Source organism: Mytilus galloprovincialis, chromosome 12, assembly GCF_965363235.1.
Source record: "Mytilus galloprovincialis chromosome 12, xbMytGall1.hap1.1, whole genome shotgun sequence".
NCBI lineage: Eukaryota > Metazoa > Mollusca > Bivalvia > Mytilida > Mytilidae > Mytilus > Mytilus galloprovincialis.
In genome coordinates, this window is record NC_134849.1 from 37,613,443 (window position 1) to 37,639,430 (window position 25,988).

Here is a 25,988-nt window from a genome sequence, read left to right on the forward strand (position 1 = left end):
ATAATATTATATAAGTATGCTCTGTTCCTGAATTTGCATCACTATAGAGTGTCGATCAGCTGTTTTAGAGTTAAACTCCAATATACAACAGGGACATCACAAATTATTTGTTGATTTGTGTTTAGCGCCAATTTCAGTACTATTTACTGTTGAGAGGAAGCCATATAAGAGACCCGTCTGTTGTATTTTGTTGAAAGCACATACAAAGCAAAATCAAATGTTAAGAGCGAAGCACAGTTTTCGTGACAGCATTTTTTAAAATTGTTATACTATTGTTTCAGAAAAAGGGAAAAGGTTTGGTGCCATTAAAACGTTTAATGCCGCTGCAAATGTTTGCACCTGTCATAAGTCAGGAATCTGATGTACAGTAGTTTTCGTTTGTTTATGTAATTTATACTTGTTTCTCGTTTCTCGTTTTTTTTTATATATATATTGATTAGACTGTTGGTTTTCCCGTTTGAATGGTTTTACACAAGTTATTTGCGGGTTCTTGATAGCTTGTTGTTTGGTTGGAGCAAATGCTACGTGTTGAAGGCCGTACATTGACCTATAATGGTTTACTTTTATAAATTTATTTGTATGGAGAGTTTTCTTACTAGCACTCATACCTATTTTGATGACCACCGATGGAGTTAGCTTTAGACATTTCAGTTACTGAAGCTACTCTCGAAACTGTCTTGCGATAACTGAAAGTCGGACTCGACTTCTCTAATTCAACCAGACATGTTCAAGACTAAAATGTCTTCTGGGCTGCTGAACAATCCTTACACTTATATCCAGGACCGTTCCACATAGATAGATAACATTGATAATTGAATTACTGGAAATACGGTTATCGTTTCTCAAATAAAAAATCAGATCTCATAAAAGTATCAGACTCACCAATCTGTAAAATACAGAACTATCCTAGTAAGTCCTAAGACTAGTCAAATGCAGAACTGTCCACAAGTCTGGTCAGAAACAGTTTTGTTTATAGATCTGCAGCAGGCATAACAATCAGACTAACAGGACTAGTCTACTGACGAAATTATCCAACGTGTCTGCTGTACATTTTGTTCGGTAACTTGAAAGTCAGCAAGTCTGCTTTTAGTTACATAATCTACAGGTTGGGACTACACCTATCTGTTTATTTCTATATATATCACATAATGATAAGTCCCGTCCCTGTCACTGTAACCTGAATGTATAGTCATCTTTTTGGAAATCTTGCAATATACCTTATAATTTTGTTTTTAACAAATAAAAACAAGAAACTTAATTTAAATAAAAAAAGAGAGGGGAAAGATAACAAACGGTGTTGTAACTCATTAACTTATTACGAAAACATGTTACCCCTCTATTAAAATTACAATATAATATGTAACCTACTTTGGTCGATCATGAATATTTCAATGAATCATGTACACTCAAATTTAAAAACGTAAACTTAAATACCGATTATCTCGAAACAATTTAGAAAAACTATGCTTAGTTTTTAATCGACTCATGTTTGAATATGTCACGGAAGTGTGGGATAATTGTGGAAAAGGCTACTCAAATAAACTAGAAAATCTGAAATTAGAGGCCGCAAGAATAGTAACAGGTATACCAATATTTACAACAACTGAAAATTTATATTCTGAGGTTGGCTGGGAATCTCTTTTTGAAGGAAGAAGGAGAAAACAATTACAGATGTTTTATAACAGGAACCAAAAGCATGCACCATAGTACCTATGTAATCTTGTACCTCCTTGTGTATAAAGTACAACCAACTATCCGTTGCGAAATGATCATGATATAACTGTTCCATTTTGTAGACTTTCTCTTACTACTGAGTCGTTTGTTCCCTCTACAATACGTGAATGGAATACACTTGATTTAAAAATTTGCAGCGTCGACTCTATTTCTAAATTTAAGAAAGAATTACAAAACTATAGTCTATTATGTAAAATCAAAACGTTTTATTTGCACGGCCCAAGGAAATTAAATAATATCTAAACGCAATTGCTATGTTCCGCTTCATTCTTAAACGATGACCTATTTATAGCTAATATTATAAATGATCCTGCTTGCCATTGTGGGTCCGATATTGAGGATGTCTACCATTACTTCTACGTTTGTCAAAATAAACACATTACGTAGAAAAACCTTATTCAATAATCTTAACTGGCTCTCCGAAAACTTTGTTTTAGATACAAAACTATTAATTTGCGGACACTTGGAACTTTCGAACGAGCAAAATATTCAATTTTCAAACATGTTCAAAATTTCATAAAAAGGCCAAACAGATTTCGTCTGCCTTATTATTACTGGCACGGAACGTCATCGTCGTCATCGATACACAAGTCATCGTCACAGAATTATACGACTTTTCAAACTTTCTTTTTTCTCTTTTTACTTCCTCTCCTCTTTTTTTACCCATGAAAGCTAGTATTATATTCTATAAACTGTTTGCTTTATATGCATATCAATTATATTATACTAGTATTGTAACTTTATACTGTATTATGGAGAAGAATTCATAAGTATGATTTACTTGAGTATAATCCACTTTGCTTTAATTCAGCAAATAAAATATGTTTCAACTAAACTAAATTTAAATAGAAAAGCTTTAAGAAAAACAATTATCCCTATAATCCCTCTTACCTTTTTAATTTGTTATCCCTACCACACAAATTTTAAACGGTCATTAAATACAAATAATTGACTGCCTTTCTAAATCTGGCAAATAGATTTTGTTCTTGCGTATGCATATACACGTACAAATACCGTTTCGTTTGATTTTAATTCAAAGTAAATAAAATCAATTGTTAACAATAATACAATATTCAAAGCCTTAATATAGTATTGATTTGATAATATTTTGCGCATTAAGTTTAATCAAACAATACATTATTCTTATAAATATAATCAGTGTAAATTAAGATACTTATAACGTTCGAAGTTAACACATATGATATCTTCGTATCATTGAAGGATTAAAAACAATAAGAGAATATAAAAAGTGCATGATTGGTGTCGATAGTTATTGTATGTATAGGTTAAACTTAATTTTAAATGCATTCATTCTATATTAAAAGAAAACAAAGGTATTCTTCTGTTCAAAAGGTAAGTTAGTTCAATATTTATTCATGATAAATAATATAAAAGCAATATTTTTTCTAGTTCGAGCAAATATGACATGTTTAATTTTACTGTTATTAAAACTAAAAACAGTAGGGGAATATTTTTAAACAAGTTCAAAATGTCAAATATTTATATACCACACTCATTTCCATTTATTTTCTTAACATGCATTCAACATATCATTTTGTGTTTACTTCATCATTATTGTTTTTGTTGTTTTGTTTGTGTCATTTATACGTATACATATATCTATATCTTTTACTTGCATGTAAATTCACTTTTGGCAAGATTCCAACGATTAGTCTTAATGTAACATTTAGTTGTAACAAAGCTGAGGTTCTTAATCCATCCGGTAGACATGATCTCAGAAAAATAATCATAAACTTTATCGAACCTCCATTGAACTTGATAGAAACAGACTTATTTATACATGATATATCAGATATTTTTTTTCTTCTTGGGAGCTCACTTAAATGTAAGGTTCTTAGTTTCTTCGAATACTTATAATAATATTATATAAGTATGCTCTGGTTGTTCCTGAATTTGCATTACTATAGAGTGTCGATCAGCTGTTTTAGAGTTAAATTCCAATATACAACAGGGACATTACAAATTATTTGTTGATTTGTGTTTAGCGCCTATCATTACCTTATAAGAGACCCGTCCGTTGTATTTGGTTGAAAGCACATACAAAGCAAAATCAACTGTTAAGAGCGAAGCAAAGTTTTCGTGACAGCATTTTTTTAAATTGTTATACTATTGTTTCAGAAAAAGGGAGAAGGTTTGGTACCATTAAAACGTTTAATCCCGCTGCAAATATGTGCACCTGTCATAAGTCAGGAATCTGATGTACAGTAGTTGTCGTTTGTTTATGTAATTTGTTATGATATTGTAATTATTATGTTTATTTATGTTGGCCTAATTTGTGTTGTATGGCCTGATAGTTGTTTACCAAATAATCTTATAATTGTGCAGTTTAGGAATCACTGGAACAATCACAGAATGATTGGAACTTTCTAGAATGATCCTTATAAAAGATGCGTAATTTAAACTTCTACGTTATTCCAGAAACTTCCGTTGTAACTTTCCAGGATTTTCCACAATGTTCCATTATAGAGTGTTCTAGAATTTTCCATTGACAACACTATATATACAGACACTAAAGTTAAACTCTCATAATTAAAACTTGGACATAGACATTGATAGACATTAGTATTCACAGCATTTGGATTGACACTTTTATTCTACAAACAACATCATACTGGATTGTGACATTAGTAGTGAACGTAATATTCAAATTGGATTCCGAAAGATTTCCGGATACAGATAAAGATAACTGATTGGACTCATATTTTGACAGTTAAGTTAACAGTAATATTTGTGTAATACCTTTTGTAAACTTTTGTATATTAAATATTGTTAAATTTTATTATTGATTTGTGTCTTTTGTTGGCTACAATTTAAAGGCGATTTCTGGCCGTAACAGAAATTGGGGGCTCGTCCGGGAGACTGAAACTATATTATTCAAAATTTTTTCAATATTTTTATTATAACTAGCCAACAAAATTCTACAAAATGGCATTTGATGCCGGTAAATTTTTGAAAACGCCAGACCTGGAGAGTTTTGATAATTTAAAGAAAGACGAATTAGTGTTGCTTGCTAAACATCTGCAGTTAAATTTTAAAGTATCTATGAGAAAACAAATTATAAAAAATTTGGTTATAGACAAATTAGTTGACGTGGAAATTTTAGGTGAAGAGGCTCTTGAACTTAAGGTCGAAAATGTAAATGCCTTTAAATTAAAACAGCTTGAATTAGAACATGAATTTAAATTAAAACAAGCAGAACTGGAAATGAAGGAAAGGTTGGAAATAGAGAGAAAAGAAAAAGAAGATGAATTTAAATTAAAAGAACTGGAAATGAAGGAGAGGGAGAAAATAAAAGAAGATGAATTAAAATTAAAAGAACTTGAAATGAGAGAAAGGCTAGAGATGGAAAAACTGAAAATTGAAATGGTCAAAGAAGAAAGCAACACTAAAGTCCAGTCGAAATCAGATTATTTTGATGCAGCAAAAAATATACGTTTGGTTCCAAAATTTTGTGAAAAAACAGTCGATAAATATTTTCCACAGTTTGAGAAAATTGCTAATAATTTGAAATGGCCAAAGCCATATTGGACTACAATGCTACAAAGTGTTTTTGAAGGAAAGGCCGCTGAAATATACTCCGCACTTCCATCAGAAAAAAGTTCCGATTATGACACGGTGAAACAGGAAGTTTTGAAAGCTTATGAGCTAGTACCAGAAGCGTATAGACAGAAATTTAGATCTTATAAAAAGTTTGATTCGCAAACCTATGTGGAATTTGCTCGGGAAAAAGAAGATCTATTTGATAAATGGCTTACGTCAAAGAAAACAGATAACAATTTTGATAACCTAAGACAATTGATGTTATTAGAAGAGTTCAAACAATGTGTTCATTTAGACTTAAAAGCACATTTAGACGACAAAACTGTTGGGACAATACATGATGCAGCTGTAATTTCAGATAATTATACTCTTTCACATAAAAGAAGTTTCAAGAGTCAAAATGTTAATACTTCCAGTGGGAATTGCAAAAATCAAAGCACTGAGCGTACTGATAGTAAGCCTGTTCCACAGAATAAGAGTCAGTCCAGTTTTAATATGTCTAGTCCAAAATTTGATACTTTTGAGAAGAAGTCACTGACTTGTGCTTATTGTAAGAAGATTGGTCACCTGATGGCTGATTGTTTTAGACTCCAGAAGAAGAATGAACGAAATAATAAGCCGAAGACCAGTGCTTGTACGACACCTTATATTACCAGTACATTGGAATGTCCTGCGAGTCAGGCTTTTAAGTCCAGTTTTTGTGATTACATGGAGGAATATAAACCCTTTATGTCTGATGGGTTTGTTTCTATTGTTGATGATACCACTCTTCAGCCTATTAAGATTTTACGGGACACTGGAGCTTCTCAGTCATTATTGTTAGAAGGTGTGTTGCCTTTGTCCGAGAAGACTTCTGTTGGTGCCTCCGTTTTGTTACAAGGTGTAGAGTTAGGTTGTATAGATGTTCCTCTCCATCGTATTTATCTGAAGTCAGATTTGATAACTGGACCAGTTGTTGTAGGTGTTCGTCCTAATCACCCTGTTGAGGGTGTTACCTTATTGCTAGGAAATGATCTAGCTAGGAACAAAGTGGTTGCTGAACCAATTGTTACCAGTGAACCGGTGGTGGATGTTAAATCACCTGAAGATGATGCTGAATTGTATCCAGCTTGTGTTGTTACTAGGGCGATGGCTAGAAAACAACAAAATGAGAATTTGCAAGAAGACAAGTTTGATTACATGGACCTTTCTGACACTTTTATAGCTGATATTGAAGATCCTGGTAACTCAGAAAAGGCTATTATAAAACCACCTAGTGTTAACAAAAATGTTATTATGCCATGGCCAGATGTAAACAGCCATTCATTAGACCGAAATAATTTACTCGAAGAACAACATAAAGACCCTGAGGTTCTTCAGCTCAGCCAGAGGGCTCAACCACAGGAGGAAGCAGACAAAGTGGCCGAATGCTTTTACCATCAGGACGGCATTTTAATGAGGAAGTGGAGGCCTCCTGATGCTACCCCAGAGGAGGAATGGAGAGTGGTGTACCAAGTGGTGGTGCCTAAAGTTTATAGGCAAGAAATTATTGGTCTTGCCCATGACACCCCCTTGGCTGGACACTTAGGTATAAGGAAGACTTGCCTAAAAATATTGCAACATTTCTACTGGCCCAGACTTAGAAACGATGTTGCAGAATACTGCAAATCATGCCATATATGCCAGGTTGTTGGTAAGCCTAACCAGAAAATACCACCAGCACCTCTTCTGCCTATTCCAGCCTTTGACGAACCTTTCAGCAGAGTTCTAATTGACTGCGTTGGACCTTTACCAAAGACCAAGACTGGAAATGCGTATTTATTGACGATCATGTGTACATCTACCCGCTTTCCTGAAGCTATTCCGCTCAGAAATATCAAGACACCTACTATCGTCAAAGCTTTGATCAAATTTTTCACATTAGTAGGACTTCCTTAGTCTATACAGTCCGACCAGGGATCAAATTTCATGTCGGGTTTATTTCAGCAAGTCGTATACCAGTTAGGGATTGCTCAGTACAGATCAAGTGCTTATCATCCAGAATCTCAAGGTGCCTTAGAACGTTTTCATCAAACATTGAAGAACATGATTAGAACTTTTTGTCTTCAATTTGACAGAGACTGGGATGATGGAGTTCACTTTCTACTTTTTGCGGTTCGAGAGGCTGTTCAAGAATCCCTTGGATTTAGTCCCTTTGAGTTGATATTTGGTCATACTGTAAGGGGACCATTAAAATTGATTAAGGAAAAGTGGCTTACTGAACATACTGACTTGAATCTTTTAGACTATGTATCTAGATTTAAAGAAAAATTGTTTACTGCTTGTCAAATTGCTCAGAAAAATTTAAAAAATGTACAGAACAAAATGAAAATATGGTATGATAAAGATGCCAGGGACAGAATTTTTGAGCCTGGTGATAAGGTACTTGTATTTCTGCCAGTCCCTGGACATCCTTTACAGGCTAAATATTGTGGTCCTTATACAATAGAGAGTAAAATTAATGATTTGAATTATATTGTAAAAACTCCAGGTCGGCGCAAACAAAATAGAGTGTGTCATATTAATATGTTAAAACCATATTTTGAGCGTACTAATGTACTATGTGATAGTAAACCAGTTGCCACTTTAGGCATGGTTAAATTTAAGAACAATCATGACAAACCAGATGTAATTGAACCAACTTTTAGTTGTAAAACTATGGAAGAGACAGTTAGATTGAAAAATTCAGAAATTTTGTCAAATTTAGATTCAAAACTTGCACATCTGTCTTTTGATCGTAGAGAAGAAATAAAAACTTTGGTATTTTCTTTTAAAAATCTTTTTCCAGATGTGCCAAACAAAACCACTGCTGTTTGTCATGATGTTGATGTAGGAGATGCTTCTCCAATTAAGCAACATCCTTATCGGCTCAATCCTCTCAAACTTGAAGTTATGAGAAAAGAAATTAAATATATGCTTGACAATGATATTATTGAGCCGAGTAACAGTGAATGGAGCTCTCCTTGTCTCCTTGTGCCAAAACCAGATAAAACTTTTCGTTTCGTGACTGATTTCAGAAAAGTAAATTCAGTCTCAAAATCTGATTCCTATCCGATTCCAAGGATAGACGATTGTATTGACAATATTGGTCAAGCAAAATTTGTGAGCAAATTTGATTTATTGAAAGGTTATTGGCAAGTTCCATTGACACAGAGAGCTCGTGAAATATCAGCTTTTGTTACACCAGATGGCTTATTTCAATATACTGTAATGCCATTTGGCATGAAAAGTGCACCAGCTACATTTCAAAGAATGATCAATAATGTTATAAAAGATTTAGACTGTTGTTATGCTTATATTGATGATCTTATTGTATGTAGTGATAGCTGGGAACAGCATTTAACACATTTGTATGATACTTTTGATAGATTGTCATATTCAAATTTGACTGTTAATCTTTGTAAAAGTGAATTTTGTCAGGCCACTGTTGATTATTTAGGGCATACAGTTGGCCAAGGTCAAGTAAAACCTATAATGGCTAAAGTGGAAGCTATTTCCAAATTTCCACCTCCTACAAATAGAAAACAACTTATGAGATATTTAGGCATGATAGGATTTTACAGGAAATTCTGTTCAAATTTTGCTACTGTTGTTCAACCATTGACTCATCTTTTACGAAAAGATTCTAAATTTATCTGGAGTGAAAATTGTCAAAAAGCTTTTGAAAATAGCAAATCACTTTTAATTAATAGTCCAGTTCTGATTACTCCAGACTTTGAGAAACAATTTAAACTTGCTGTTGATGCAAGCAATGTAGGAATAGGAGCTGTTTTATATCAAGAGACAGATGATAATGTTGAAAAACCTATATCATATTTTTCTAAGAAATTAGATAAACATCAGAAAAATTATTCAACTATTGAAAAAGAGTGTTTTGCAATGTTGTCAGCACTTCAACATTTTGATGTATATTTGAATCCCACTGTATATCCTATTCTTGTTTATACTGATCATAATCCTCTCACCTTCATGCATAAAATGAGAAACAAGAATCAGAGGTTGACTAGGTGGAGTTTATTGTTACAGGAATATGATGTAATTGTAAAACATATTAAGGGTAAAGATAATGTAATAGCTGATGCTTTATCTAGAGATTATTAAATCACTTTGTATATATTATGTATTTTTGTTCATATTATTCATGATAAGTTTTTGTTACACTAAAACTTCTTTTAAGGGGGGAGGTGTTATGATATTGTAATTATTATGTTTATTTATGTTGGCCTAATTTGTGTTGTATGGCCTGATAGTTGTTTACCAAATAATCTTATAATTGTGCAGTTTAGGAATCACTGGAACAATCACAGAATGATTGGAACTTTCTAGAATGATCCTTATAAAAGATGCGTAATTTAAACTTCTACGTTATTCCAGAAACTTCCGTTGTAACTTTCCAGGATTTTCCACAATGTTCCATTATAGAGTGTTCTAGAATTTTCCATTGACAACACTATATATACAGACACTAAAGTTAAACTCTCATAATTAAAACTTGGACATAGACATTGATAGACATTAGTATTCACAGCATTTGGATTGACACTTTTATTCTACAAACAACATCATACTGGATTGTGACATTAGTAGTGAACGTAATATTCAAATTGGATTCCGAAAGATTTCCGGATACAGATAAAGATAACTGATTGGACTCATATTTTGACAGTTAAGTTAACAGTAATATTTGTGTAATACCTTTTGTAAACTTTTGTATATTAAATATTGTTAAATTTTATTATTGATTTGTGTCTTTTGTTGGCTACAATTTAAAGGCGATTTCTGGCCGTAACAAATTAATACTTGTTTCTCGTTTCTCGTTTTTTTTATATATATTGATTAGACTGTTGGTTTTTCCGTTTGAATGGTTTTACACTAGTTATTTGCGGGTCCTTTATAGCTTGTTGTTCGGTGGGAGCCAATGCTCCGTGTTGAAGGCCGTACATTGACCTATAATGATTTACTTTTATAAATGTATTTGTATGGACAGTTGTCTTACTAGCACTCATACCACACATTCCTGTATCCATTTATTTTTCATCTCATATAGACACAACATTGGTATTTACTAGTAAATTTGAACATGGATAGTGGCAAAACTGGTTTTGAGAAGGACTGAATAAAAAGAGAGGAAGGAATATTAGACAAATATTTTGTAAGTGTAAATTCTAAGATGTTTTTTTGTAGTTCAAATGAACTTTTCATTTTAGGATATATGTTTTCTGAATCTTCATCATATTCATTATGCATAGTTTTATCCTTCAAAGATCTGCTATCCTGGGAAATTGCCGAGTCTATACATGTATCAAAATTGTAACTTCTGAAATACCTTGTAAGACAATGTACGAAGATAATTGGTTCTAATATGCATAACCAGAACTATTTGTGCTGAGAATGTTAACCCAACGGTTTTAAAACAAAACATGCTTTTTAAAATAGATATAGGAAGAGGTGGTATGAGTGCCAATGAGACAACTCTCCATCCATGTATAACAATTTATAAAAGTCAGCCATTATAGGTCAAAGTACGGCCTTCAACACATAGCATCGGCTCACAACGAGCAGCAAACTATAAAGGGCCCACCAATAACTAGTGTTAAACTATTCAAACGGGAAAACCAACGGTCTAATCTATATTAAAACCAGAAACGAAATGCACTTATGAACCAAATAAACAGTAGACAACCACTGAACATTTTAAAAGACTGATTGACATTGATAGTTAACTTTCGTTGTCTTGAACTCAAATACTCAGATACCAAAGGGACAGTCAAACTCATAAATAAAATAAAATGTCAACGCCATGGCCAAAGAAAAAGACAAACAAACAAATCACAGCACACAACATAGAAAACTAAAAACTAAGCAACACAAACCCAACCAAAAACCGGGGGTGATGTTGGATGCTCCGGATGGGTAGGCCCGTCGTGTCGCTCAAATCCGAGAAATTCGATAGGACAACGGTTAAGGTTTGTAGTCACTACATAAGGAACATATCCAATATCATCTGTGAAATGGTCATTCAATAACAGTCAACCAACTCGTGATGGCGTCCATAAAATGGATGATTTCAACAAAATTTTGGCTGAGTCGATATTTTCCCAAGGTCTCGAACTTTGTCCGATTTAAATGTATGTATAATAATAAGTTTGATGAATACAAAAATGTTTGACTCGAACCAAATTTACGATCCATAGACTAACAACAGCATTTTATGTGCATTTTTTCTCGAATTATAACACATATGTCAAAACAGGAACTCGTGGATTTAAACTGATTTAAAAGTTCATCTGACAATAGACAAGTAATAATTCTCCGGACAACTGCATTATTTTTTTTTGTGATTTTTTTTTTTCAATTTATGGTACAAAATGTAAATATAATCAACATATATTGTCATGAACTATTTTATAAATATCATATATCTTAATTTAAAACATGTATTACCGTGGGAATTAGCACATGAGATAACAAACAAATATGATTCATTCCCGCCCTGCATATCTATAACTTTTGGAATATTTTGTTTAACAAATAAATGCAAATTATACTTCATTGCTTTTTGGAAATTAGGTCAAACAAAAACTGTATATAATAATGCTATGATTTCCACCAGTGTTTACCTCCAATCATTACTGAAAATAATGAGTGATCCAAGTACATACAATATTTAATTTGTTTATGAAACAATAACTGCATTCATACATTAATTAGTTTGGTTACATAACAGAGCTAAGAAAGTAAAGACAGGTCCATGTTCTTGTCCTACATTATATAATCGATTAAAAGTATTGCAGACAATAATTTATTTACAATTTTCGCGTAATAAATTTAACAGTAAGGAAACAGAAAAAAAGTAAATGAATGTACTCAGACATTCTTTTAATTATATGTTATCAAGCACGTACTACACATTTTCAATGCATATTTTTGTATAACTTTTTAAAAATGTTTATTTGGGGTCACTGTAGGTGTGTAACAGTCATTGATATTTGTATCGCTGTCAACATTCATATATAGTGTAAACACATTTGAAAGCGCTTATAGCTACCAAACCCAATAATCTGCAACGATAGATTGATAAAGCATAACCATGACTGATAAAATGGTGTTTGTTAGCTATATATAGTCTTTAAAAAAATCAATATTGTGTGATGACGTTTTTACAAACATTTGGAATGGACAGACAAAACACGATCGCCATCAAGAATGAATAAAATTTACTTCTTACAAGCTGCTAAAATCCTTTGCATGTCGCAACATTTAAAATGTCATATTTTTCTTTTAAAACGTTTGTTCGACACTCATACAGGTAACCGTGACGTGTTTATTAGTTACGATGTTTTTTCTTCCTGGTTACAATATCTAAACAAATAACGGCCATTTTATTATTGTGATTATTCAGGTAAATATCAGGTAAATTTTCTTTTTTATCAATCTAACATGTATAAATGTTCTTTGACAATGCATTTACCATGTTGCGATGGTAATGTATACTTGATTTAAAGGACGAGCTTAACAATTATGGAATAGACGGTTACAAAACAAATCGACATGAAAAATGTGAAATAATTTAAACGAGGTATCTAATAATTTAGTTCATAACAAAGCAATTACAACAATAACTGCACCTTTATAAGAAAAACGTCTATAGTCACAATAAATTAACACTTATCGGTAAGCCAAAATGTAAAGATTAACTTCTATCTTCTTCACCTTTTTAAACATGTCGTTTATGGTTCATTAAATTAACACTATAAATCTGTCAAGTTGCGGTTTGAACTGTCTTTATGCATCTGTAATTGGAGGATAAGTATTACCACTTAAAAATCTAAAAAGAAATATAAATGGAGCAGAAATGTACATATACTATTACTACGATACTCTGATATTTTTTTTAAAATAAAAATAGTGTAAAATAAATTGAGGGGAAATCGTCCACAAAAAAAACCAACGTAGCAAATCAACAGTACATGTGTTTTGTCTTTTGTCTTTACTATTACAAACTTCAGAATTTAACTCTCCGATCAAGTTTCTGTTTCGTGTAACATGTGTAATATTCTTTTATCTTCGAGATTGACGTCGGGTTTTAACATAGCATATATAAAAGGAAACATTGAACATAACGCCAACATGTAGAAAAGGGTAATGTTATTTTAAATACGATAATTAGTAACTCATCAGGACGACAGAGTGTGATAAATCGAGGAAAACTTCCAATACCTTACTGTTTAAACTCTTGATGACTACCCGAATAACGAGCTAGTTCTAAATGATTTTCTATATCGCACTTACAAAAGAGGGACGAAAAATACCAGAGGGACAGTTAAACTCATAAATCGAAAATAATCTGACAACGTCATGGCTAAAAAAGAAAAGGACTACAAATTGCGCCTCAATGTAAATTATTTGCATATTCATAATATACCTAAGTATCCAATGAATAATGTGTCTTATCTATAACATTGCATTAATGCTAATAAAATGAAAGTTAAATCAAGTTTTGCTCAGTTAGAATCTCTAATCATAAACTGATTAACCAGTGCACTCATATACTAGACAACTTGAACATTTGTTAAAAAAATCAGAATATATTCATTAAATGCTATATTATGATGAATATAACAATCTTTTTTGTTATATGACATGTTCTACATATATCTATCCATACTTATAGAAATGAGTATATTTTTTTTTCAATTTAATTCAGAAATGTTCCAATTTTTATTTAAAATGTAATAGTTCTTTCTTTTTCGAATAATGTGTAAGAAACAGCTGCATTTGCTTCATGTAGTCTTGTATGATTTTAAATTTTTTGTTTCTTTTGTATATTTCGGATGTTATTAATCACTGAACTAGTAGACATTTTTGTTTAGGGTCCAGCTGAAGCACGCCTCCGGATACAGGCGTTTTTCGCTGTATTGAAGACCCATTAGTGGCCTTCGGTTGTGGTCTGCTCTTTGGTCGGGTTATTGTCTATTTGACACATTGACCCTTTTCCATTCTTAATTTCATTTACCCCCCCCCCCCCTAAGATAAGACAATTGTATATACGTGGGCTATTTTTTTATGAAAGAAAATAGGATCAACTCTTTCAATTTGTCTTTAAGTTTAGAACTGTAAATACTAAGGTGAAGTGTAGAAAAGCCAAATGTTTTAATACCTTTGCAAGATGAAAGAGTCCTACATTGTATTTACTGTAAAAGATATTTGGATTTCTTTATACCAACATGTTATACACACCTCCTCTTAAATAGACAGTTTCACACTAACTTTGAAGTCCAGCTTTGACTGCTGATACAATTGGTGTTATTAATTAAGAAATCATGTTTCGTTGAGTACTTGTAATGTAATTAAATTGAGAAAGGAAATAGGGAATGTGTCAAAGCGACAACAACCCGACCATAGAGCAGACAACAGCCGAAGACCACCAATGGGTCTTCAATGTAGCGAGAAACTCGGAGGCGGTCTTCAGCTGGCCCCTTAAAAATATGTATACTAGTACAGTGATAATGGACGTCATACTAAATTCCGAATTATACACAAGAAGCTAAAATTAAAAATCATACAAGACTAACAAAGGCCAGAGGCTCCTGACTTGGGACATGAGCAAAATTGTGGTGGGGCTAAACATGTTTATAAGATCTCAACCCTCCCCCTATACCTCTAGCCAATGTAGAAAAGTAAACGCATAACAATACGCACATTAATGTTCAGTTCAAGAGAAGTCAGAATACCTAGTAAAATACCGTTGATGTGTACGGACACTTATGTACTAGTAATTTAGGTATTCAATAAAGTAATGAAAGAGCCAGGTTTTTATCTTTGGTTGCAATTCAAAAGCACCATATAACAGATGTATGATTACCAAGTGTCGTTAGTACGTGTCGTGAGGGTTTATTTTGAGTTTCCAAGTGAATAAGCAATACTTAAGGAATTCATAAAACAGTTGTGTATTACAATTCACACACAAACACGATGTTGTTTGATTTTGTTTTTTTCTGCGGTGACAACAACTTATGTGTCATTGAGTATAAAATAGTCGCATTAAGCTGTTGAATTCGCAAAACTGAAGGGGAGAGCGGCTTCATTTCTTTATTTTGTATTGTAGTGGGCCACATTCATGACATTGTTTAAGTGTGCATTAATGTCAATATTTTTGCATGTATCAGTAGAGTACATTTTCTGTTGATCTTATTTTGCCAAGTGACACCAAACACAGAATTAATACTTAGTTTTTTTTTTTTATAGAACGCAAAGTCTCAAGATTATGGTGATTGGGAGGGGCGGGGCAGAAAGAGAAAAAGCAACTGGTCATTTTTAACATTCATTTTATTTCATGGTAATTAAATTCTTAATTGCAAAATAAGGTGGGTTATAATGTTTTCACAAACCTTCGTTTTATTTTATTGATTATGACTTAAATGATAGCATGCATATCTTTTTTTATTGATATAATTATATCTTCTAGATTGTAAATAAAAAAAAAGGTATTACGATTGCTAGTTCTCCAATGTAATTCATTAATAGACTCGTTTGCAAGGTGGTATATGTCCACAATGTTCTGTGACCCCATATCAGGAAGTAATTTGAGGCCACCTTCACCATGTTTACTTTAAGAATGAATGTAATTGTTTGTAAACTATTACACATGTATCTATTTAAATTGTTCGAACACAATTAACTAGTATACAGGTAACTGTGACTTGTCGACAAGTTTAACTATTTTTTTCTTCCTTGTTACAGTATATGAACTGAAAACATCGGTTTATTATCTTGGTTATTGACAATTCGATAAATACAATGTCGACATTTATCTTAAACCATCTTGTATGTGAACATTTGCTTTTCAAATTCATTAACCATGTTCTGAATATATATATGCGATATAAGATGATATCTTTCAAAATCAGTGTGTCTTTTTAATGGAAACCCCCTGATTTTGTTTTCTAAATGTCACAAAAATAGTGAACTCCGAAAAAAATTTAAAACAGTTTAATATTTACCCAAACATTTATTTAATTATAAGTAATTTAGGCCGATTTAAATATGTTCATTCCATTTGTTTTCTAGCTTTTTATAAAGTAATTTGTTGGTCAATTTAGTTTATAATAATGATTGATATTTGACCCGTTGTACACATACACCATGTACATATATAGTTTAATAACATTCGACAGTCTGTATCGTTCCTTAACCCAACCATCTGTAAAGACATACCTCTACCTGATGGAACATGGTATGTTAGCTACATTTAGTCAAATAATACAATGTTGTGTAAAAACATATTTCCGAATAAGTTGGATGGCAGATAAAACATAATTACGTCGTCAATAAGGAAACATGTTTACGTATTGTAGACTGTTAAAGTCCCTAGTATGCCGAAATAGTTTGAGTACACTATTATCTATTTTAAACGTTTGTTTGACTATCATACAGGTAACCGTGTCTTGCTCATTAGTTTCACTTTTTTTTTCTTTCTGATTAAAGTATTTGAAATGAAAACATCCTTTTTATAATCATGATAATTGGCAATCCAGGTAAATACACTGTCATCATTCATCTTAATACATCTTAAGGGTGAATATATGCTTTTCAAATACATGAACCATGTTGCGTCGGTAATATTTATGTGATATAAGATAATATCGTCCAAAATCAGTTTCTCACTTTCAAGGAAACGACCTGATTCATTTTCTGCATGTCATCATGTACAAAAGCTATCATGTTGAACATGCACACTTTCGTTTTAGTATTAACAGTAAACACATCTAAACCTATCTTAATTATACGAACCATGATAACAGATACACATGTTAAATACAAAAATTGATGTGACATCAATTACCAAAGTGTTGATAAGAATAACAAGAATATTCATCTTTACAGTCTATAACGAAACATAATATCAAAGGTTAAACTATAAAAGCGAGAAAATGTGGTATAATTGCCCATGCAAACAAGTATAGGCCACCACAGGTCATTAAATTACGAAAATAAACATACCGTATGACCGACCGAAGTAGAACCCGGCTTGAAAAAATATTCTTGTGTTTTGTATGTGTGTATGTATTGTGTGTGTGTGTATTGTATTTTGTCATTAAGTCGATTTGAAAAGATCACTAGAGCTTGTGTTTATATAGTTTATTAAATTAACTCTAAATAAACCAAAAACCTCCAAAGAATCACATGTTTTATTTAAAAAGTGTATGCCTGATAAAAGGAAATGTTAAATCAAGTTTAGCATGTTTAGCCTAATTTGAAATCTTGATTCACAAATTGACCAACCAGGCTGCAAAAAACAACTACGAATTAACAAAAAAAAACGTGTTCATTGAAGACACAATTCCGAGGTAACTTAATATCAATATTCCATTCTCTCTTACATGTTTTAATTATACAGTAAGTTATACATGTGTCGAGATATACACTAACATGTGTTTCCTTTGATTTGGAAATACAAATGATTACTTTTGATGATCTGAGCGTCACTGATGAGTCTTTTGTAGACAAATCGCGCGTCTGGCGTACTGAATTATAATCCTGGTACCTTTGATAACTATTGATGAACAAAATAATGAAACTAAATTATGAATATCGGTTATTCTCATCCGATGTTCCATATATATATGTACCGTACTAATATTATAGTATATTTATGTTTTTTTTTTGTTTTCTTTTTTTATCAAATAGCACATTGCATAACAGATGCTTGAAGTTAGCAAATTGAAAAAATAACTAAAGCAGAAATGTGGAAGTTTCATGGAGTCTGTGGTAAAAATGTTTCTCTGGAGAACGATTGTACCACTGCAAAGCGATTAAATCCCACCGACACAAGTGATCATGGTATTTGTTTTACCAACACACCATTAGTGAATGGAGAATTGTTTGAAATACAAGTAGAAGAACTTGTTACACGATGGGGTGGATCATTTAGCACTGGTAACTTATATTTTCTAATTTTACAAACTTATTATAATGTTCTTTTAATAACCTTAAACAAACGCACCTTATAAGATACAGATTGGTTGATACACAATTCCGATAAGTGAAACTGGTTGCAAGTCATAAATATGCCACTTTAGTATTATTTGTAAGAAAAGACTGTGACAATACTTAGTTTCAATATAATCATTAATTACGCCCCCTTTCATGTTAATCAAACAATACCTATTCCGTATTATTATCTGCATTGGTGTAGCCTATGTGACAATTTCGGTAACAATTATTTACTCGCATTGGAACACTGTATAACGATAGAGTCACATATATCATATTTGTACACTTGGATTTACACAAAAAAGTAGAATAAACTCATCATAAATACCCGGATTGAAATGCTGTTTTTGCGCAAAACGTACGTTTCATCTTAACACGACTTATTGTTCATTTCAGACTTACATTAAAAAGTTATTGGTTTAATCAATTGTTAACTCGTGAATTGTAAAAGGGGTCGAAAATTCAAAATGATCAGTGTCAATATCTTTAATTGTTCGCTTTATCCTTAAAAAGGGGAGTTTTTAACGCCCGAAAATCCCTTAAGATGTTAAATATATATTTCCAGAGGTTATTTTTTTTCTTGCTGCGTTGAAGACCCATTGGCGGCCTTCTGCTGTTATCTACTCGGGTCTATTTGACAATTCCTTATTTCTATTCTCAGTTTTATAAATATAATGTATAATGTTTACTGCATTGAAACTGAACGTTTTAAACCGATATATTATAAGAAATACATGGATTAGCTTTTTTTCAACATGTAAACACATATTTTGAATTTTAAAATATTTACGTCTCGGATTTCCCTGAAGATACACACTTGGTTAAGTGTGTAACTAGCACAGAAAACAAATGAAGTTTTAGGTAATAGAAAATGTCAAAATACAAGAGCATCGGTTATATGTATTGTATGACCGAGATTGTACTACATGAACTACGTTTTTACCCACACTTGATCAATGCAATTTCTGCATCATTACGGTGATTATAATCCGTTTGTGATCTCAGAATCGAAAGTTGAAAATTTTTTTTAAAGAAAAGTATGTGGTAGCATTTCTGCAATATGTTCTGTTCAATTGTCTTTGAAATAATGTGCCTTAAGGAATAAATCTTGTAGATTTGAATAATCAAAGTAATTTTTAAAATTGTAAAGGCCTTTTAGAAAATTTACTTTTTTGTTTAAATTATGTCATGTCATACAGTCAACAAGTTTGCACTTGTATTCAAATAGTTCTTAAGAAGAAGTCATGGTAGGCATTGAACAATTACCGAAATGGCTTCACAAAAAAAATGTTTGAAAAAAATATTATTGAACACTTAGCCTGAAATGGGCACTAGCTACGAGATAAAAAAAATGTAAAACATGATTTGTTTTGTTCAATCATTAACAAAAATAAAATAATGAAATTATATATCGCTTTTAACATCCAGTGTGGTTCAATGTTGTCAAAATGAGCTAAAAATCCTTGATGATGAATTATTCACTTGCAAGTGAACGATTCGACCTCATTGAATTTGTATTCCTGTGAACATCAATTGTACTCCTTAGCTAGAGATTGATACCACATGCATTGTTTGTGTTCAATTATTTAAAGTAAAAGAATGTCAACATTGAAAATGAAACAAAGGTAATTTATTTGTTTGACTGAATCGATCTATAAAATATCATTCTTATACAGGAAAAAAGGTGATCAAATTTCTAATCTATAAGTTGAATTTAAACAGACTTGTTTATGTCTTAATGTATGTTTTGATCGCTTACATGGAATTTGGAGGTCTTCGCAGGTAAACTCGTCAGTTAATCAGATTGTGTCTAGACTAAAAAACACAAGAAACGAAGTTATGTATAATCGAACCCATGGCCGGTATATTGTTAATTTCATACTTTTTACACTTTGATTGTTTTACAATGCTATAAATCAAATCAATCAATATAAATTTGACAGCTAGTGCTCCTTTAAAGAAAAAGAAATTAAAGTCAAATCCAAAATAAAAAAAAAATCTTACATATTTATATAGACCAAGAAACACAATACCCACTGAATAACACAGCTAGATCAATGTTTTGTGAAGGTGTGTAGTCTCTGCCAAAAAAGTAGCACTTGTACATATATGCTCATTTCAAGTACATACATATACTCATTGATTGAACTGTTTTGTCTTCACATAGAGTGTACATTTGTATAGGAAAGCAAGATATGACTATAGCTGTGAATAGGTCTTTAGTAAGATACATATATTACACAACAATCAATCACTTCTATCGAAGTTCATAAGATTACAGTTAATTAAACTGTTGTTCAATGTTTTCTCCACTTTCTATAATGAAATTAGTATTGGAAAAGCAAGTTGATGAAATTAACGTAAACTGTATATGCACGAAGTATTATGAATACCTGCCACTGCATTATTCATGATATAATGAAAACATCAAAAACGGTTGCAAGCGTGCGACGTTATCAACAACGTGAATATTGTTTCTAAATATATGGTATAAATTATGATACCAGAAAGCTACGATTGATTGCTTTCTAATTTTCTTCGTCCATTAATTATTCATATGACGATGTTCTTTTGCAGTTATGCTCACTTTTTATATGACGCTTTCTTTGGCTCAAAACAAAACAGACACAAAATGATGATTTTTTTAATCTTGAACGATGCTTGAGATCACAATGAACACTGATTTGCGAGTTACTCGTCGTTTGAGACATAAATGTACTCAAACTTGCATACATTTACTTTGAAGTTGTAAAACAAAAGGGATCTTGAATAAGTTTTTTTTTTCTAATTCAAATCAATATGGTCCTTTTCCATGTCTGAAAAAAAATATATTAGTCGGTATCTTAAACCAAAATTGTTCTGCCATTATATTTTATAATCAAAATACCGTGTAATTTTAGCATCGAGGCCCATTTGAACAGGGGCTTTAAATTGGAAAAAAAATGTTACACCCCGCATTCGTTTGGTTGAAATATTTAAACCGATTAGATTTTAACAGGTTTAGAGTTAGAACTGCTATCAATCGTGGCATGAGCTAATTGTTCTGAAATTTAAAAACATGATTTGTATTTATATAACCTGCACTGCACTTTCATATATTCGTTGTGGTACCTATTATAAATGAACAAATGATTGGATAATTGAAAGCGAAAGTCATAGTCAACTTTCTATAAATGGCTGTTCAGAAAGAAAATAAAAGAAGCTTTTACCATAAAAACCAGGCTGTTGCATATACATTTGTTGAAACTTCAACCTTCATGTAATGCAATGTTAGTCGCTCTCTTTAATAATCATTTTTGTTCTTTAACACAACCCCCCCCCCGCCCGGCCAAAAAAAAAAAAAAAATAAAAAAAAATGCGTGGGAAACAATGAAACCATTATTAGAAGACATAGTGAACAATATTACGCGTGTATTGATAAAGTATGATTTGAATTTAAGTTTCCATTCATGTTAAGGTCTTCACAAAAATAGGAAATTTCACAAGTTAGTTAAGACTTCAATCGTTTCTACTGTATCCTACAGTTACATCAATACTAGTTTATCTATAGTATTTTAGAATACTGAAACAAACCTCTGACATGTGAATGTTTTTATCCTACTGTATATACTGTATCCTCATTATAATTCGTTGGATACCTATTTTCGTGGATTTGGTGGGTACAGGTCAACCACGAAAGTAAATGATCAACGAATGACAAATTTCCCACATGCTTGTATGCAAAACTCGGCAAAACCTCGAAATTAAATATCATCGAATACCTAAATCCACAGTATTTGACATTAACAGTTTATACCTCATATTTGACGTAAGCGGTCATTTCAATAACGGAATATGACAGACCACATTTTTTTTTAATTTTGAAATTATTACTTCCCTCCATACATGTCCAAGACCAAACAAGATGTCGATATCGACGATATCGAAAATGTCGACACGATATCGAATCGATATCGACAAACGAATACACCGTGACAAAACACCATGTCGATGACGAATGAAGATAGCATGAAAATACCTACTGTCGATATCGTCGATATCGACAATAACAACACGATATAGAATCATTATCGAAAATTTCTGAATTAAAGATGTATGAACAAATTAGACGTCGATACCGTCGATATCGACAACAGCGATACAATATCGATTCGATATCGACATAGAAAATTTTAAACCTCTCCTCGATGATATCTGTTATATTGATATACATTAAAGGAGAAAAAAACATAATCTTAAAAGAAGTCTTGACAACCCAGGACTATCTAAGAAGAAGGTCAAACAGAGGACAAAAGACGAACCCGGTAATGAATAAGACATACAAGGACAAACAACAACATTTGACATTGAAACTGAAAACAAATGAAAATCGCAGACCCCGAAATACTTGGGCGACCATACCACAAATTCATATTGAGTTAACATCTATGTATGGATGAATGTCAAGTTAAGATATTTTACATGATCTCTTAAATGCATTGCCAACATAGGCAAAAATCGTATGAAGACTGGATTTAAAAGAAAATTTACGGATAAACTTCAACCGGAGGAAAATAATATAAACGCACATAGTCCCAATTTCGATTGATACAATCAATATTCAAATTAGCCTCATGCGGTGTCAAATGAAGGTCTTCATAGTGTTAAATATACATAAAAAAAATCATAGACAAAATGTAAATAGTGTCAAATTGTCATGTCCTTTTAAAATATTTCAAATTTACTTTACTCGTTTAGCGTTTTTCACCATTTTATCTTCATTGTATATATATCACATATTGTTAAATGAAAAAGATTTTAACTTCAATACTAGCATGTCATATGTTTTGTTGCATGCTTGAATTTGGAAATAAAACTAAATGTTTTTTTCGCAGGCTTCGGTATTCAAGGAATTGAAAGCGGCAACTTAGTGAGGATTCACATTTTGTTTGCACCATTTATCTACATGGTCTTAAAGTGCATTTTGTCGACCACCATAATCAAAGTTGCAAAGAACTTCCCGAAGATTGTGTTCTGTCTTCTGTTTACAAATCGTTTTAACTGACACGCATCATCGTATGCAAGAAGCATGGGGAACAGTACTATTGTTTGCCACAGTCATGTCAGAAAGACATACACCTGTGAGAGAGATTCACTTCCAAATAGTTCTGTTATTCCAACCACTATTCCACAATTATAAACCGTACATCAAATTCCAAATGATCTATGCTTGTTAGCTGCTTTTTTACACTTGTCAGTTTTACATTCCAGACTTTCTAGATCGTCTTTAGGGTCGGTTTTATTGCTTGAATCCTGAAACATAAAAGAATATTTTAACATCATTTTGAATTTTTGCAAAGTCAAGAGATACGTTTAATCACATCGACTCTTTGATGGTTATGTGCAGAATACATAGCAGTGGGTTTCTATACATATTTTTTAAGGGATTATAAATGAATTAAAATATTCTTCATTATGTATATATGTCATCCCAAGGTAACAGAAAAAAGGGGGATTACTCCATCCACTGGATTAAACTAAGAATACGCTTTTGTATTTAATTTTACATACTGTTTAATATACAATTATCTAACAATATATACCAATATTATACATCATTTCGCCAGTTGAACAGTAATATATATTTTAACATTAAGTCATTTTGTTTATTCTAAGAATAATAAAAAAAGTAATTAAGAACGTACCGTTGAAATCTTTACATGAGAAGCCTGGTATTTCAAATATCGGTTCTTCAAATACAATTTTAGTTGACCAACAAATTATCTTGAACCTGTTGATTGTTCAAATAAGTGACATGTTGCTCTCCAAGGTCTAGTTTCCATTCGATCAAATGTTTTTTAAACCATGCTTCTGACAAACGCCGTCGATCTAGAACTTGGCTATTGCGTTAGTCAATTAGGAGGACATTAAGGGGGAAATGACACACAGAAACAACATGGACCCCGAGAAATGGTATATATCCGGGTGTTCTAGAAGGTTGACCAGTTATGTTCAATGTCAGAGTCATTTTCATGTATGAATTGTTGGAATCAAACTGAGTAGATTGACAAAAAATATCGACAACCAAGACAGGAATCAGGCCGTTCTTCAAGTTACGGGATGTTTGTCGATATTGATTCGATATCGTCGATATCGACAACCAAGAAAGAGGTTTAAGGCCGTTGTTTAAGTTATGGAATTTATGTTGATATCGACAATAAAGACAGAGGTTTCAGGCTGTTGTTGAAGTTATCGGATATTTGTTGATATCGATGCGATATCGTCGATATCGTTGATATCGACAACAAATACATAGGTTTATGGATATGGAATGCTTGTCGATATCGATTCGATATCAACATTCAAGACAGAGGATTCAGTCCATGTGGACATGTCAACATGCATACAAAAAGTCGTATATCGATATCGAATCGATATCATCGATATCGACACAACATCATGTCTTGGACATACCTCATCACTTCAACTCCGCTAAGTAGCAGTATACACTATCTACTTGCATATGGGATATACATTTCGAAGCTCATTCCGTATTCACGAGCTTGCAGCTAATATTCATACCTTATACTTTATAAAGCATGACCGGTGTCTGAGCGTACCGAGTGTCTCCTTCTTTTCCAAAAAAAAAAACAATTACTGGAAGATACCAAGATCAATATTCACAACTAATACATTCCGGTTTCTAAGAATAGATTCTACGCAGTGATGTTAAGGTTGTTCGCCACATGAATAGATACAAAATTGCAGTGTTTTCAAATTCAGTGTCCGGTAAATAAATAGTTGTCTCCAATCATAGTATAGTCGGTGTGTATAAAGACAAATGATTTAGATTTTGAAAAAAACAATACAAATCTATTTTTAGTTCCAGGTAAAAGGTCACGTGACGACCCGAAATAGAAAGTAAAATACTGACAAATAAATCGTAGTAGTACAATGGCATGCGGATGTTTAAATTTATAGTTTAAGACACCTTTGGGTAGTATACGATCTAAAGTTTATTAAAACATCATGGCAAAGTGTTGTTTTTAAAGATAATGTTTTCAATGTCAAATCATTTCACATTTTGTGATTTTTCGGAGTTTCAGACACATTTTTGTCACTACTTATACATGTTATAATATCTGTATTCTTTGCCATATGTTAGCGAAGTGTAATTTTAAATTATCTTTCTTTGAAACCAAAAAATATCGACCTTAGTGGCAAAAATGCCCTTGTTCTACTCGTTTTTATAACCGACTCTTCAGAATTTCACTTAAATCGTCGATTTTAAAACGCTCAATTGACTTTCAATGTTCCAAACGAGTAACTCCCCTTTGTTGTTGTTGTTCTTCTTCCTTTATAGCACAGGCCTCCCAGGGGAGTATTATCGTACTGTTTTTATGTACATGTTCGATGTGAGAACAACAAATGTGCGGTAAGTGGAGATTATCTACAGTGAAAACGGTGATTCTTTAAAATAACGATAAGTTGGACCACTTGCACACCCCTTTTTGAATGATTCAAGGGTTGTGCAGCTTACTATGTGTTGTTAACAGAGAATGATGATTTCCCTTCTAATAATCAACATTAAGCTTCTGTGTTTCTGTCCGTATGATATGTTTTCATATTTTATAAACACTTTCACCTTAATTTGTATTTGTTTGTGTTTTCAGTACAATTGAATAAATAATGTTTGGAAA

General features: G+C 32.2%; 1 long non-coding RNA gene across 4 annotated transcripts; it reads left to right on the forward strand.

The window, feature by feature from the left end:
• The first annotated feature begins 2,967 nt into the window (after window positions 1–2,967).
• Window positions 2,968–23,990, forward strand: LOC143053464 (uncharacterized). 4 transcript variants are annotated; one of them, XR_012971356.1, is made up of 4 exons: window positions 12,665–12,715; window positions 15,562–15,652; window positions 18,004–18,252; window positions 23,184–23,990. It is a non-coding gene; the product is annotated as an uncharacterized LOC143053464 (long non-coding RNA). The 4 variants fall into 4 exon arrangements; XR_012971358.1 differs by lacking the exons at window positions 12,665–12,715; window positions 15,562–15,652 and adding an exon at window positions 2,968–3,087; XR_012971355.1 differs by lacking the exon at window positions 15,562–15,652 and having other exon boundaries at window positions 12,662–12,715.
• The last annotated feature ends 1,998 nt before the right edge of the window (window positions 23,991–25,988 follow it).